Source organism: Mercenaria mercenaria, chromosome 1 (genome assembly GCF_021730395.1).
Source record: "Mercenaria mercenaria strain notata chromosome 1, MADL_Memer_1, whole genome shotgun sequence".
In the NCBI taxonomy this organism is placed as follows: domain Eukaryota; kingdom Metazoa; phylum Mollusca; class Bivalvia; order Venerida; family Veneridae; genus Mercenaria; species Mercenaria mercenaria.
Window position 1 is genome coordinate 115,103,987 of NC_069361.1, and position 15,103 is coordinate 115,119,089.

Below are 15,103 nucleotides of genomic sequence, written 5' to 3' on the forward strand. Positions count from 1 at the left end.
TACTTTTATTTCTACTTACTTTTTTCCTAACTAAAGTTATTGTGAGCCATTTCTTTGTTTTCAAATGATCTCGACCCTGACTAAAGCAACCCAAAATACAAAACCATTGCCTGTGTGCAATCTTTCTTGATTCAAAGTTTGGTCATGCCTTGCTCATTACTGAACTTTATAATTGTCTCGGAGCAGAACGGATCATTCATAATACCAATATTTCCATGTAGTGTCATAGGCTTTTTCAAAATCGAAAAAGACAGACCAAAAATCCCTTTTTTTTAAACAAATTTGCATCACGAATAAAATTTTCCAGTCGAACAAGATGATCAGTTGTGCTGCGCTGCTTGCGAAAACCGCTTTGAAAGTTTGTAATTAGGCCTTGAGATTCAAGATACCAAACTATCTAGAATTGATCAATACGTTCTAGCGTTTTACATAAACAACGGGTAAGTGCAATGGGTCTATAATTACTGGGGTTAGTCTATCTTTCCGGTTTGGTATTGGAATAACTATACTCTCTCCAGAATCTGGAAAAATGCCAGTTTTCCCATGAATATTATAAATTTCAAGTAGGAGGTCCTAAGATTCTTGTGGTAAATGTTTTAAAAGTATAATGAATTTGGTCCGGACCAGCTGCGGTATCGTGACATTTATTCTAAAGCGTCAAGCAATTTTTGTGAGCGAAAAAAAGGGTTTTTTATAATCTTCATCATTATTTGAATCAAAATTTAAAGGTTTACTTTCTTTTGTCGATTTTATGTTTTGAAACCTTTATCATAATTGTTTGATGAAGAGTTTTTTGAAAAAGTTTTACCAAGTGTATTGGCAATGTCCTCCTTGCTAGATGCAATAGACGGTCTGACTTTGTAAGATGGAAACATTTGAAGATTTTCCTTTTCCACTTATTTTGCGAATCATTTCCCAGACTTTTTTAACCGATGACCTAAATTAAGTTTTGAAACGTAAAGAATGCCATGATTTTTTCTTTGCTTGTTTTATAGTTCTGCGAGCTTTGCTCTCAGAATCTTAATTGATTGTAGGGTTTTTTTTCGTCGGCCGTATATTGAACTTTTTAATGGCCGCTCTACGTTTCGAACAGCAGTCCTACAATCATCATTATACCAAGGCTTAATTTTTATGTTTACCATTTCTTGAAGTTTTAGGAATGGACTTGTCAGCAATACGGACAGAAGAACTGAAAACCGATCAATAGGATCATAAAAATTAGTAAAATTCTCCAAAGTCAAATCATTTTTACATAGCTTTTTAAATTGCTTTCCCTCAGCTTTATTAAATTTGAAATATGAAGGGTGGCCTGATGGCAGATTAGAAGTATTTGAAATAATAATTGGAAAATGTCACACCAGCAATCATCCAGTACTTTCCATTCAAAACCAAAAAAGATGTTCGGGTTTACAAATTGTCAAACAAGCGAAGAAAAGTTACCTGTTGCAGGATGAAGATAAGTTTTGGATTTTTCATTTAATAAACAGAGGCATTTCTTTCAATAAAAGTTTCAATAATTTGACCTCTAGGTTGCTGTCAGAACAGCCCCAAAATTCATGATGACTATTAAAATCTCCAATAAGCAAAAATGGTTTTTGGTAATTTTTTTTAAAAATCATCAAGATCTTCAAGATTTAGTTTAAATTTGGGAGGGATGTAAATCGAACAGATAGTAATTGGTCGATGTAAAGTACGTTTTTTGCAACTGATTGAATACTTGTATTTAGAACAATTTGTCTGTGCGGACAATTTCATTATTAATAATATATATGTACCACCAGAAGCTCTATCAGGTTAGTATTTATGAATTTATACACTGAATAATTTTTGAAAGCTATTTTGTCCGATTCCTTTAAAAATGTTTTACTAAGTCACATAATGAAGGATTATATTTTGATAAGAGAAGGGGAATTTCTTATAATTTGCTTTAAGTCCACGCAATTCACTGGATAATTTTACTTTCCATTTACACTGGGAAACAAAAATTAAACGACTGGGAAAATTTTAAAATATTAGTGTTGCATTGATTCAGGAGGTGGAACCTTTTGATCTTCCCCACCTTTGTGCTGGTTAAACTGTGCGGAGCAGATAATGGCGGATCGCATCATCCTCCCCCGTCAACCGTTCATATCAAGAGGGAACCGGTTATGGGTTTGAATTGGATCGTTTGATCCCTTTCCAAACCCATCATTTTCAAGTCAATTTTTTGTTTGGGTGTTTGACTCACCCCCACGTTGATTAGAATTTGGGTGTAACATTTTGCTTTGACGATTGCGAAATTGGTAGTTGGGAAAATTTTGTACAGCTGGTGCAGCCTTGGTTTAGCAGCTGCATTTTGAACTGCTGGGTCTGAACAGGGTTTTTCTGGTATTTTGGCTTTTTTGTTTTGGGGCATTTGGAATAGGGACGGAATCAGTTTGCATAGACACATCAATACATTGAGTAGATTTGTTTGAGTTAAGATTTTTTTATGGAAGAATATGTTCTGTCATGATGGGGATACAATTTACATTGGGAATTTTTCTAGTCTCAGGAAATCCAATGCCCTGTGTGAATTTGACATGGAAACTTCCTTTTCGATCTTCCATGTCTTGCAGTCTCGAGACTTGGCTGAATGGGCTCGCCGCAATTCACACAATGCAATGGATATCTGCAGGTGTCATGTTTATGAAATGACCATTTTGGCAGCACTTTGGGCAAATTGATCAGCTTTACAGTTGTTTTCATTGTGGCCAAACTTGAAACAATTATAACATTGAAGAGATTTGGAATGCAAGTTGAAACTTTTGTACAAGATAGCCGATGTTTATCACAGAAGGAAGAAATGGAACGCCAAATGTTAGGATGATATGTTCTTTGGATTTCTTTGCCTAGTTTTCTTTATTTTGATGCGTCTAGCAGCAGTGACATGTTGCGCAGCAAGTTCTCGCACAATTTCCCCTCTCGATACTCCTGCAAGATCAGACAACGAATGATCCCCTTGAGGAGTTCAGAGAACGGTGTGGATACACTTGCATGGGTGTTTTAAAAAAAGACGTCATGCCAAGTAAATTATTGCATACGCTGCTTTGTCAACCTCCCGAAACAGGTCCCCTGTACGCAGTTTCTTAACTGATTTTTTGGAACACCACGACACCCTCGAGTGTTTTTCCCCAATCACAAATGGAGAGATACTTGACATTTTAAATGTTTCGTCGTGGACTGAATCAAAGAAATCTAGGGTAAATAGTGTTTGAGCCAAATGGTCGGTGAGAAAATCTCACCTTCCTTGTCGTCAGAGTCGTTTCCGAATGCGGTCGTTTTATTTTTATTTGTATTTTCAATGCTTAAATGTTTCAGATTCATCACTCGCAGCCCCCAACCGCCGCGGAGTCCAACAAGGGAACAATGTAAACAAAGGGGATATCCAGCTTATACATGTAAAGGGGTACTGTATGATATACTCGGCCAATATTTTGGAATCTTTTTAATCACCACTTATTGCAAAAAAACAATAAGGGATTGGATTGCTACTCTACCCAACCAATTGACCCTAAGCCACCGCCCCTTTTAGGGAAAAAAGATGGAAATACATATTTTCAGGAAGTGTTCCATAACCCGTGTGAACGTACAATGAAATTTGCTGAGCGCATAAGATATGACAATAAGAGAAACTTGATTTTGTATAACATAAATTTTTCAAAAGCTCAGAAATTGTACCAAACTAGAAATAAAAACACATAGATGTAATTTAAAAGTGAAGAACAAGAAGATGCAAACGTAATTAAAGAGATTTCCTAGGGCTTGGCATGACTAGCCGATTGATGCTATGAGAAGAAAGAAGTTACGGCGCTAATTGCCATCGATCTCAGTGCCGCTTTTGATACTGTGATCATGAAAATTCTTGTTGATGGTTAAAAACATATGGCGTTCGTGGAACAGCACTGACTGGGGTTTATTCCTATCTGCGCCCCAGAAGTTGTCGTGTAAGTGTCAATTCAACCATGTCATCTCCACGCCAATTAAATTGTAGCGTTCCACAAGGAGCTGCTTAGGGCCATGGCTATATTTGACATATGCGGGGACACTGTTTGATGTTATTCCGCCGTCGATTTCAGTTTACGGCTTTGCGGATGACCACACTGCCAATAAACGCTTTAAACCATCATCTCCAACAGTAGAATCCCAGGCAATACGAGAACTTGAACAATGTGCTAAAACAATCAACAACTGGATGAATGAAAATAAGCTGAAAATGAACACTTCCAAAACCGAGTTCATCATGTTTGGTAGTAGGCAACAGCTCTCTAAGTGTTCAACTGACAAAATATGTATTGTAGGTGATGAAGTGAAATCAGTGAGCTTTATTCGATATCTAGGTGCATTCCTGGATGAAAACTTGAATCTAAAAGAGCATGTAAAACGAAAGTGTAGAACAGCAATGCTCAACTACTTCAGAATAGAATGTATCCGGAAATATCTTACCAAAGAGGCTACCGAAACCCTTGTACTGCCATTGGTGATATCCCATTTAGATTACTGTAATGTCATTCTATATGGTATTGCTCAAAGCGAAGTAAACAAAATGCAACGAATTCAGAACATGTGTGCAAAACTTGTCCTAAATCGAAGAAAATATGACAGTTCCAAGCAAGCGCTGTATGACCTTCACTGGCTACCAATCAAAGCCAGAATCACATTCAAAATGCTCACCTACATGTATAATTGTTCAGTTGGAAACTCTCCAGAATATCTTTCTGAACTTCTCATAAAACAAACACAGACAAGGAACTTGCGTTCTTCAAATTCCGTTACTGGGTGTTTCGTTGTTCCTTTCAACAAGCGCAAAACGTTCAGCGACAGAAGTTTTGGGTACTGTTGGACCTAAACTCTGGAATGAATTGCCTCTCGAATAAGGAACTCAGACACAATAGATGTTTTCAAAAAGAAGTTGAAAACTCATTATTTTGGAAATTACTATGCACTCTTTTAGAAACTGTGACTGTATTTTTTAAGAGATTGAAGTAACGTGAACTGGATGATTTTATTGTGTAAATACATTCGAATTCTTACTTGATAACAAACAGCTGTCTTACCGTATCTTAATGTTCTAATATTTTATTAATCTTATCTGATGTCTGATCTTTTTTTTTTTTTTTTTTTTTTTTTAATGCTTACTAAATAGTTTATTCACAATGATATTTATGCTCATTTATGTTATATGTCATTAAATATCTATATTTTTGTCGTATTTTTATGTATTTGTAAAACGCCATTGAATATGTTTTCCGTAAAAATAGGCGTTTAATCAAATAAAACAGTTTCAAGTTTTTTTCAAGTTGATAGTATCGGGCCAATACGACCGCCAAAAACGTCTACACCGAATCAGAGGCCAAAGATGTGTATTGGCATCCACATCCCGGAAAGAGAATGTATACATGTAAACAAGTACACATCATCTCCCCGAGATGCCATGGGGCACCTCAACATCCAGGACCCTCTTCTCCGGCTTACGGGCCGCCACTCACGGCAAACAGGTGGCTCCATTTTCGGGGGAGTCGTACCCCTCTGCATGGAGATACAGCCGGCATTTTCTATCCCCCCGCCGGCAAGGGGCCCCAGCCCCCGGGGAACTATCTACTATCTTCTGTGTTTTAGTTTAGCAACTACCTCGTTTACAATCTCTGTAATTTCTGGAGTAATTTCAGCCCTACTACCACTTCTAGTCTTTGAAGAATGTCAGAGTTGAATTCGTATTGAATACAGTTAGATTCCTTTTTGAATTTGTCTTCTTCAGCTTTCTTTACAGATCGAACATTTAAATTTTTTTGGAATCTTTACGCTGTGCATCAAAATAAGTCCGAAATAAATCGAAAGCTTCAAAAGCTTCAGAATGACAATTATCCCCCGGGGACTTACCGTTACGGTTATGTGAAGCCTCTGCAACGTTTGTGTACTCGCTCCCCCAGTGTCTATCGTCTTTTAGACCCATTCTCAGCTACAATAGTTCTCAAATGCTGGAGTTTCTCGTACTCTGGCAAGGTCAACGTAGAACTGGAGTTATTTCTCCTATCATGGCTGCTGTCCATAATTCAAATTAATAGAACAAAACGATTCGTCCGTTGAACCTCGAATAACCTATTCCCGCCTTTTCTGTGTCTTAAATAAGCACAGGTCAGCTACGTAACTTTATCCTACTTTCCTTATATGGAAAAGTAATGAACTAAGAAGAACCGGTTAAACCGAGAACGATAGTAAATACATTTAACTGAGTGAGTTATTTCTTTATATGAAATACAAATCAAAGGAACATGGTCTTCTTTTGATAATGATATAAAGTCTTTTTATTTTTGTATTAATTTGGCTATCATTAAAAAACATCTGTTTGCGGTAACACAACATACTCGTGAAAATCGCTGTGACCGAACTTTTTTTTCCTGCCAGTCAGATGAAAAAAAAAATCCCTATATGATTTGAAATTTTCAAAATTCCCTTCTTACCTGCCAACACAAAAAACTTTGGGTTGCGTTTATCGCAAACAAACAATTTTTAAAGAGACACCACAAAATAACAGTATTCTTTTGTGTTTCCTTGATGGTAATTATACATGATTTGCATGAAAAAAGTGAGAAATACAAAATATCAACTAACAAGTTTTCTGTAAGATATTTAAGGCCAAACAATGTGTTTAATCTCTAAACATTGTTTTGGATGAATATAGGATTCAGAACAGTATTTGATATGTTAAACTAAGTTTAGATCAATCTTTGTTTCTACAAGACAAGATGATTATTCACCAATGTTTTTAAACCTATACCGAAAAGCGATTGACTGAATAAGTTTGTAGACGAAGTTGTGAAAACATATTAATTCAGGGAGGGCCTAAATTATCCACCCATCATCATGTAATATAGCTGTATTATTAGAATGATTTTCAGGAAGTTCTTGTGGGAGAAAAAAGTAGACCACTGGGTCGTGGTGGGTCTTTAATTACGGCTTTTCTTGTAACTTTTAGCAAATAGTTTGAATGAAATTTTAGTAATTTATTGTGAGAACAGTAACTACTGCAGTGTCATTTCAGAACATATTATATGTGACCTTTTCAATAATGTATAAATAAAACTGAACAGAACACATTATCACACAGATCATGTGAGCATTAAATGCAGCCATACATCATTAATTTTTGTATTTCATACCTTTATTATGGAATAACTTTTCCAGTTGATGCATGTTATTCTTCACAGTTAAATGGTACATAACTGTGTTTTCTCTGTCATGTAGTCAATGTTCATACTGGTATGCAAATTTCAACAGTTTAACCAATGTTGCCAACAATATTGCCAGTGCATAGACATAAACTTACTTTTATTATTAAACTGCAAAACCTAAAATTTTCATGTGCATTTCAGCATTATGCAGTCATACCATCCATGTAAGACCTAAAAATCAAATTGTTTTATACTTGGTTCACCTTTTGAAGGACATTGTGTGATTTCAATTACCATTCCCCTCAAGTAACCTTAAAAATAAAATTTCTACTAAACTTCAATGGAAAGGAAAATATGACCCTGATAATGAATAAATACGACCCCACAATGTCTTCATTCACAAAAAAATTGTAAAAAGATGACTTTGAAACGTTTTGTCCGAGTACTTTTCCCTTATATTTCATATACAATTTCATATACAATTTCATTTTCAAATGGCATGACTTTCCCCCCAGTGCATCAAGAAGCCACTCAGGGAATACGTGTATATTATAATAATCAATATTATGTGTTAATATTTTTCTGATGCATTGGGGGAAAGTACTTTTATTTCCAAAAAATGCACATACAGGGTGTACCATGATTATTGACATATATACATTTTTTGTATGATGAGTTTCTATTGGAGAAAATATTTTACACTTGAATGGGGCAATATTAACCATTACATAACATTCTAATGGTTCCTGGACACTTTACAGAATTAATATGTTGCCTCTCCGCCCTTCTAATTATTATACTGTTGAAAAACGTAGGTTCGCGGGTGAGGGTATATACACCATTGATGAAATAACACTTTAATTCCAGTTTTCTATGTTCGTTTATTATGTGATGGATATATAGTCTAAGTGATGGTAATATAGACATCAAAATTGTAATTCTCTCATTCCTCTGGTCTAAAGTCACTTATAATTATAACTGTAAAATATTTCATTTCTTGTTTCTATGATCTGTCATTTTCAAAGTCCGAGCCAAAAGTAAAGAATTCCCCTCCCTAGTTCTGACCTAGGTTTATATACAAAAGCAGGTACCCTCCCATATTTGGAGTGTATCATAGTAATGAAAGACAAAGATTACCCCTAATATTTATGAGGATAACCGTTGACTGGTGGTACCATCCCAGATACAGCGCCACCTCTAACTCTAACAAACCAGACATGTTAACGAAGGTACATGATGACAACATACCCGGATAAAATGATACAAAAAGATACAAAGTCCATTCCCAAGCAATTTATGAGGGTAACTGGTGACATCTCAAGTAGCAGAAGCCAAAGTTTCTCATCAGTAGACTTTTTTTGTTTTTTTTTTGTTTGTTTTGGGTTTAACGCCGTTTTTCAACAGTATTTCAGTCATGTAACGGCGGGCAGTTAACCTAACCAGTGTTCCTGGATTCTGTACCAGTACAAACCTGTTCTCCGCAAGTAACTGCCAACTTCCCCACATGAATTATCAGAGGTGGAGGACTAATGATTTCAGACACAATGTCGTTTATCAAACAGTCACGGAGAACACACGCCTCGCCCGAGGATCGAACTCGCGACCCCGCGATCCGTAGACCAACGCTCTTACCTACTGAGCTAAGCGGGCGGGCTTCTCATCAGTAGAATCAATTAATAAATCAGCTTTAATAAGACTGCTAAATTTACAACACTCCCCCACCCTTAGCTTCTTAATTGTCCCCAATTAAGTTTAAACATTAAAACATAAGTGACTACTGAGCCAGACTCTTGCTCTCAAATACTATGAAGAAGATACATAAGAATATGAATAACTAAACTATTATTCATTGAAACTGTTCCTCAATATAATGATTAAATGTCATGAACAGTAGCAAACATGCTATACTCTGTGTTTTAATAAAACTCAGGATTATAGTTCGGAAGAACTACGTTACTAAATACTTCTCATAGTAGTATACATGTAAAATGACTATTATACTAATGTGAGTATGAAACATTAAAAGTGTAAAAAAATCACTAACTGTCCTAGTGAAACACATGTAAAATAAAATCCAGTGTTGTTTACGCAATGTTTATTTCTCTCGCACTAAGTCCTGGTGCCTTTATTTATTTTAACATTAACACAGAATGATGATAGAAATAGGCACAATTTTGATTAATTTCATTGATATGGTAGTCGTCTTTACCATTTACTAATGTAAGCCCTGGTGCCTTTAATTTATTTAAATTAATTTGAAAAGAAGGAATAGGCTCAATGTCTAATTTATATGGCTATGGTAGTCGTCTCTACCAAAGTTTTAAGTCCTGTGTGCCAAGAATATCTAATTGTACAACAAATGATTTTAATAAATGGCACAAATTTTCATATCTGAAAATGAAACCCACAAATAAATCCATTTGAATACACCAAGGCTGAATGGGATTATTATTACCAATGCAGTCACTAATTAAATCCATACAAAGAATAATAAATCCATTTGAATACACTTAGGCTGAATGTTATTATTATTACCAATGCGGCCACTAATTAAATCCATACAAAGAATAATGTAATTTATAATTACACACTTATAATCCAGGATGAATATTAGTTAACACTTTAAATCCAGAAGGAATATTAACTAAATCCAAAAGTGTCAACACTTTTAATATTTTTAACTATTGTGTACCATGTTGGTATGGTCTGTATTGGGTCCTGTTCCTTGAACTTCTCCTCACTTGTTGACTGGTACTGTCCAGGCAGGATTTGGAAGTTTGCTGGTACCTTTTCATTTTTGATTTTTGGTTATTTTCCTTGGACTTCACCATGTTTGATTGCCAATGGGTCATTTTATTTCCATGAAACGGTTTCAGTCTGTCATGATGCACTACTCTTGATTTGCCATTTGGGGAAAGTCTTATCTCATACAAAAGGTCTGTGATCTTCCTTGTAATAACATAAGGCCCCTTCCAAATATTAGGGTCAATGTTCTTGCTGATTCCTTTATGTCTTGACTTCTCTAAGCACAAAACTAACTGTCCTTTACTAAAATGTGCTTTTGAAATCCGGGTGTCATAATCACGATTCTGTCTGACAGCATTCTTTTGCAAATTAGTTCGTGCTACCTGATGCGCCTCTGTCAACTTCTCTTGTAGTTTAATGGCATAGTCCACTGAACTTATCTTGTTCTCTAAAATGCAGCCAAGTGAAATGTCAGCCGGGATAATAGCTTCACGTCCCATCATTAAATAATTTGGCGTGAATCCGGTCGCCTGGTGGACACATCCTCTATATGCGGATGTGATTAAATTAAGATTTTCATCCCAGTTTGTTTGATTGGAGTTTAAATAAGTAGATATCATATTTTGCAAAACTTGATTGAATCTCTCTGGTCCACCATTTGCCATTGGCCTATATCCACTAGTCCTAGTTTGATTAATTTCCAAAATCCGAAAGACTTCACTGAACAACTTGGATTGGTAATTTGTCCCTTGATCAGAATGTATGACCAAACACATACCATATCTGGACAAAAATTCATATACAATCTTATGAGCAATGGTACTTGCTAGCTGATCTCTGGTTGCGTAACACTCTGCCCACTTGGTAAATCCGTCAATGACCACGATAATGTACCGATTTCCGGATTCTGTCTCATTAAATGGCCCCATTATGTCCGTTTGTATACGATCCATAGGATGGCCAACTGTGTACTCTGTTAATGGTGCCCTCGGTTTGTTTTTCGGCCTTTTTCGGAATGCACACTTTTCACAACTTTTGTTATGCAACTGGACGTATTCCTTCATTTTATACCAGTGATATCTGAGATGTAATTTTGAATATGTCTTTGAAATTCCTAAATATGCTCCAGTAACTGAATCATGACAAGATATCAAAAGTTCCTTATATAGTACTCTAGGCTAGTACTCTCAACAAAAGCCGATGGTCCTTTGCACTAACAATGTACTTTTTAAATAACACTCCATCAGTCAGAGTTAACAGGTCATAATTTAGCCAATAATTTCGCACACTTGGTGAATTCCCAGCTACCTTATCTCTCAGGGGTCGTCTGTTTTCTTCAAGCCACTGTATCACATTTCCTAAATCTGGGTCTGCTCTCTGTAATTTGGCCATTTTGACAGGTGAACAATTAACTGTGTTAAACTGTTTGAGACAACCTAAGTTAGATGTTTGCGTTGCATCCTCGGATAATGCAACATGTTCATCCAGTATAGAATTTACGTCCTTGTTCAACACCTCCTCGTTATTGTCACCAAAGCTGAAGCTATTTCCACCTTGTACACCATTTAAATCCAGACCATTATGGAATCGAAGTCGTTGTACGCGATTTCGGGAGTACTTCCCAGTCTGTTTTAATCCATGGAAAAGTGTATTGAAACAACCTATCAACTTCATGATTTGCAGCTGCATGAGCACAAAAATACTGCTCCATAACCCACTATTTTGAGTCTTCACTCGTAATATGACTGGCCTATTCTGATTCCCAATATTCAAGTTTTTATCGAATAATGGAACAACATCATTGAATTGTGAAAAATCTGACCGGGAATCGTATTTCTTCAAACAAGTCTGACACCCCTTACATGGTAAACTTTCAAGTATTGTATTCCCATCATAACACTGACACTCCTCTGGTTCACATGGAATTCTGGACAGGCTATCAGCATTGATATGTTTTTCCCACTACGATGTTCGATTTTAAAGTTATACTGTGACAAAATCTCTAGCCAACGTGCCATTTGATCAGTAGGTGACTTAAACGACATTAACCACCTTAAACTGGAACAGTCAGTCCTTAATAAAAATTCTCTACCTAACAGAAAGTGTCTAAATGGGTTATAAATGTCACTACGCCCAACAGTTCTCTTCTTGTGGCACAATAACGTCGTTGTGTTTTGTCAAATGATTTACTCGCAAACATAATTGGTTTTTCAACATAATCCTGAGCTGTATCTGACCATTGCATTTGCGACAAGCAACCCTCGCACGTGAAATTGCTACTATCAGTATTCCTCTTTTGGATATGCTAACACTTCTTCGCCTGTCAATGCAGATTTTAAATCCATAAAAGCACTATTCTGTTCAGGTCCCCAGATAAACGCTCGACCGGCTTCTGTTAAGCGATTAAGTGGTGACGCCCTAGCACTAAATCCCTTGATAAAACGTCTGTAATAACTACAAAAACCTAAAAAAACTTCTGAATTCGGTTAAATTCCGCGGCACAGACCACTCTTTCACTGCTTTAACTTTCTCTTCTGAAGGACGTATTCCAGAACTATCAACTGTGTGATCCAATATATTTATGCGCCTTTGGAGTAGATTGCACTTGCTTGGTTTTAACTTCAAGTTATTTTTCTCCAATCTGGTTAAAATTTCATCTAACCTAAACAATGCTTGATCAAAAGTTTCGGCAAAAGTACAAATATCATCCATGTAAATAATCATTGTCCTCCATTGTAAGTTCTTAAACACTAATTCCATACACCGCTGAAATGTATGTGGAGCCCCTGTAAGGCCCTGTGGAATAGTAACATATTGATACAGACCGCCCCTGCTGGTGCCAAATGCAGTCTTTTTACGATCTCTCTCGTCTAATTCTATTTGGTAAAATCCTGACAAAAGAACTAATGAACTGTAATAATTATTTCCTCCCAAACTTTCTAAAGAACTGTCAATTCTTGGCAATGGATAGGCACATTTTTTACTTAAATCATTTAAACCTCTATAATCGACAACGACGCGCACTCCTCCCTGTGGGTCCCTTTTGCTTACGAAGCATAAAGGTGCAGACCATGGACTCTTACTTTCTTCTCTTATTCCCATTTCAAGTTGTTGTTGAATATTTTTTTCTTCTTGTCCTTCGAATGCTTTTGGCACCCGTCTAGGTGGTATTTTAACAGGTCGAACATTTTCTGGCACTTCCATTGTATGTCGCACTATAGAAGTACGCCCTAAATCTGTGGAGGAACTGGAAAAAGCATCTTTATGTTTCTCCAATAGACACTTCAATGCTTCTTTTTGAGAATCTATGACACAGGGTCCTTTAACCCACTACTCCATGTAGTCATGTCATGTTTTAAGTCATTTTCACTTGTTTTGATATTATTGTCCAATATTTCATAGTCATTTAAATCAACATTTTCTCTCAATAAATCCTCCTGTTTAGTTTCATGCAAATATCCCAATAATGACCCTTTTGATAATTTCACTTTTCTGTCAGAGGTGTTAATAGTCTAATAAGAATTGAATCACCCCGAATTCTCTTTGGAGCAATGAGCACACTTCCCATGAAAACATTGTTAGCCGGTTGTTTATTCTCTGTAGGGTAAATGATGCCCAATGATGAATTAATTGCACCGAAATTTATAGGCTCCCCAGGTATTACTGTTTCTGAATTCGCTGGAATTGTTACTCTTGACCTTGTGGTAATTCTGACTGCCCTCAACGGAACTTTTTCAACTAGAGTTCTACACATTTTCCCATTCAATATTAATCCCTTTTTAGCACTAAGGTGGTAATCATTTTCAAACAAGAAGTCTAATCCAATTAGTCCATCTTCATGAATAGGTGCAATAAATACAGTGTAATTAAAAGTTTGACCCGATGCACTAAATGAAAATTCACATTGTCCATCTATGGCTAATAAACCGTCATCCGCAACTTCAAGACGTATTGAAGGGTCAACTTTTTCACAAACTCAGGTCGCACATCCTCTGGTATTGGTATGATATAATGCAGTAGAAAAAATCGTAGTACAGGCACCAGTATCTATGACTAAGTTCGCGCGCACAGTTTGAAAAATATTTACAGGCAATATAATGGAAACACCATCTGTATTAGCACTCCTACACTTAATAATCTTAAATTCAGCTTCACTGTTATTGACCAAGTCTGGGCCGTTAGGCTTGATCGAAGCTAGTTTTCCGACTTGTTACCTTCCCGAAGGTTTGCCATACACTCGTCCGCATAGTGACCAAACTGCTGGCATCTAAAACACTGTACATCTTTTCTTGGGCGCTGATTTACTTTAGGATCCGAGGCTGATCTACTGCTTTTAACATTCAACTGGTTCGCGAGATGATCAATCTTTTTGCCTATGTTGGATTTCAGATCCCTACCAAATTCTTGCAGTCTTGCTTCTGTTACATAAGGTTCCCTGCCCGTGGCAATGTTCCTAATTCTCGCCCCTCTCACGTCATCTCTGATGCTTGAATAGTTGTCGAGCAATTCTCTTGCCTGATCGATAGTTTTTGGGTCCTGCATCCCAATGAACAAAGCCGCCTGAGAATCCTGAAGTCCCTTAAGAAAGTGCCGAAGGTTTATCGTTTCCCTCGTCTCGTTGTTCGCTGTTGGGTAACCTTTAATTACCAGCCTCTTAACCTCTGCCACATACTCAGCCAATGATTCTTTTTCCCTGTTGTATTTCCGGTTTTCTTACTCAGCCAGATAAGAGGAAGTGGAGCGCTTTTCCTGAAATCGTGTCGCCAAAGATGATTTTATCTTTGCATAGCATAACTTGACAATTCATCAGCTGCCAGCTGCTTGAAAGCGAATTCCGCAGCATCACCGCGTAAACTGTTCTAAAGGCGAAACAAACGTTCACTATTGTCCCACTTGCACGCATCAACCACAGCTTCAAACGGGTGAATGAAACTCTCCCAGGATGATTTGCCATCAAAGATAATTTTGCCTTGGTAGAGGAACCTATTTATCACGGCCTTCATTGTTGATTTTGCAGCCTTGATGTATTGCTGTTTTCATTTGAAGCTGTGTCCCTTTCATCGACTAAATTTCTTATCTGATTGTCTTTTTCCATAGAAATGTCATTGATTCGTTGTTGGTAACTGCGTACTAATTCATCTCTTTGTAAAGTACTTTCCTGTTCATTC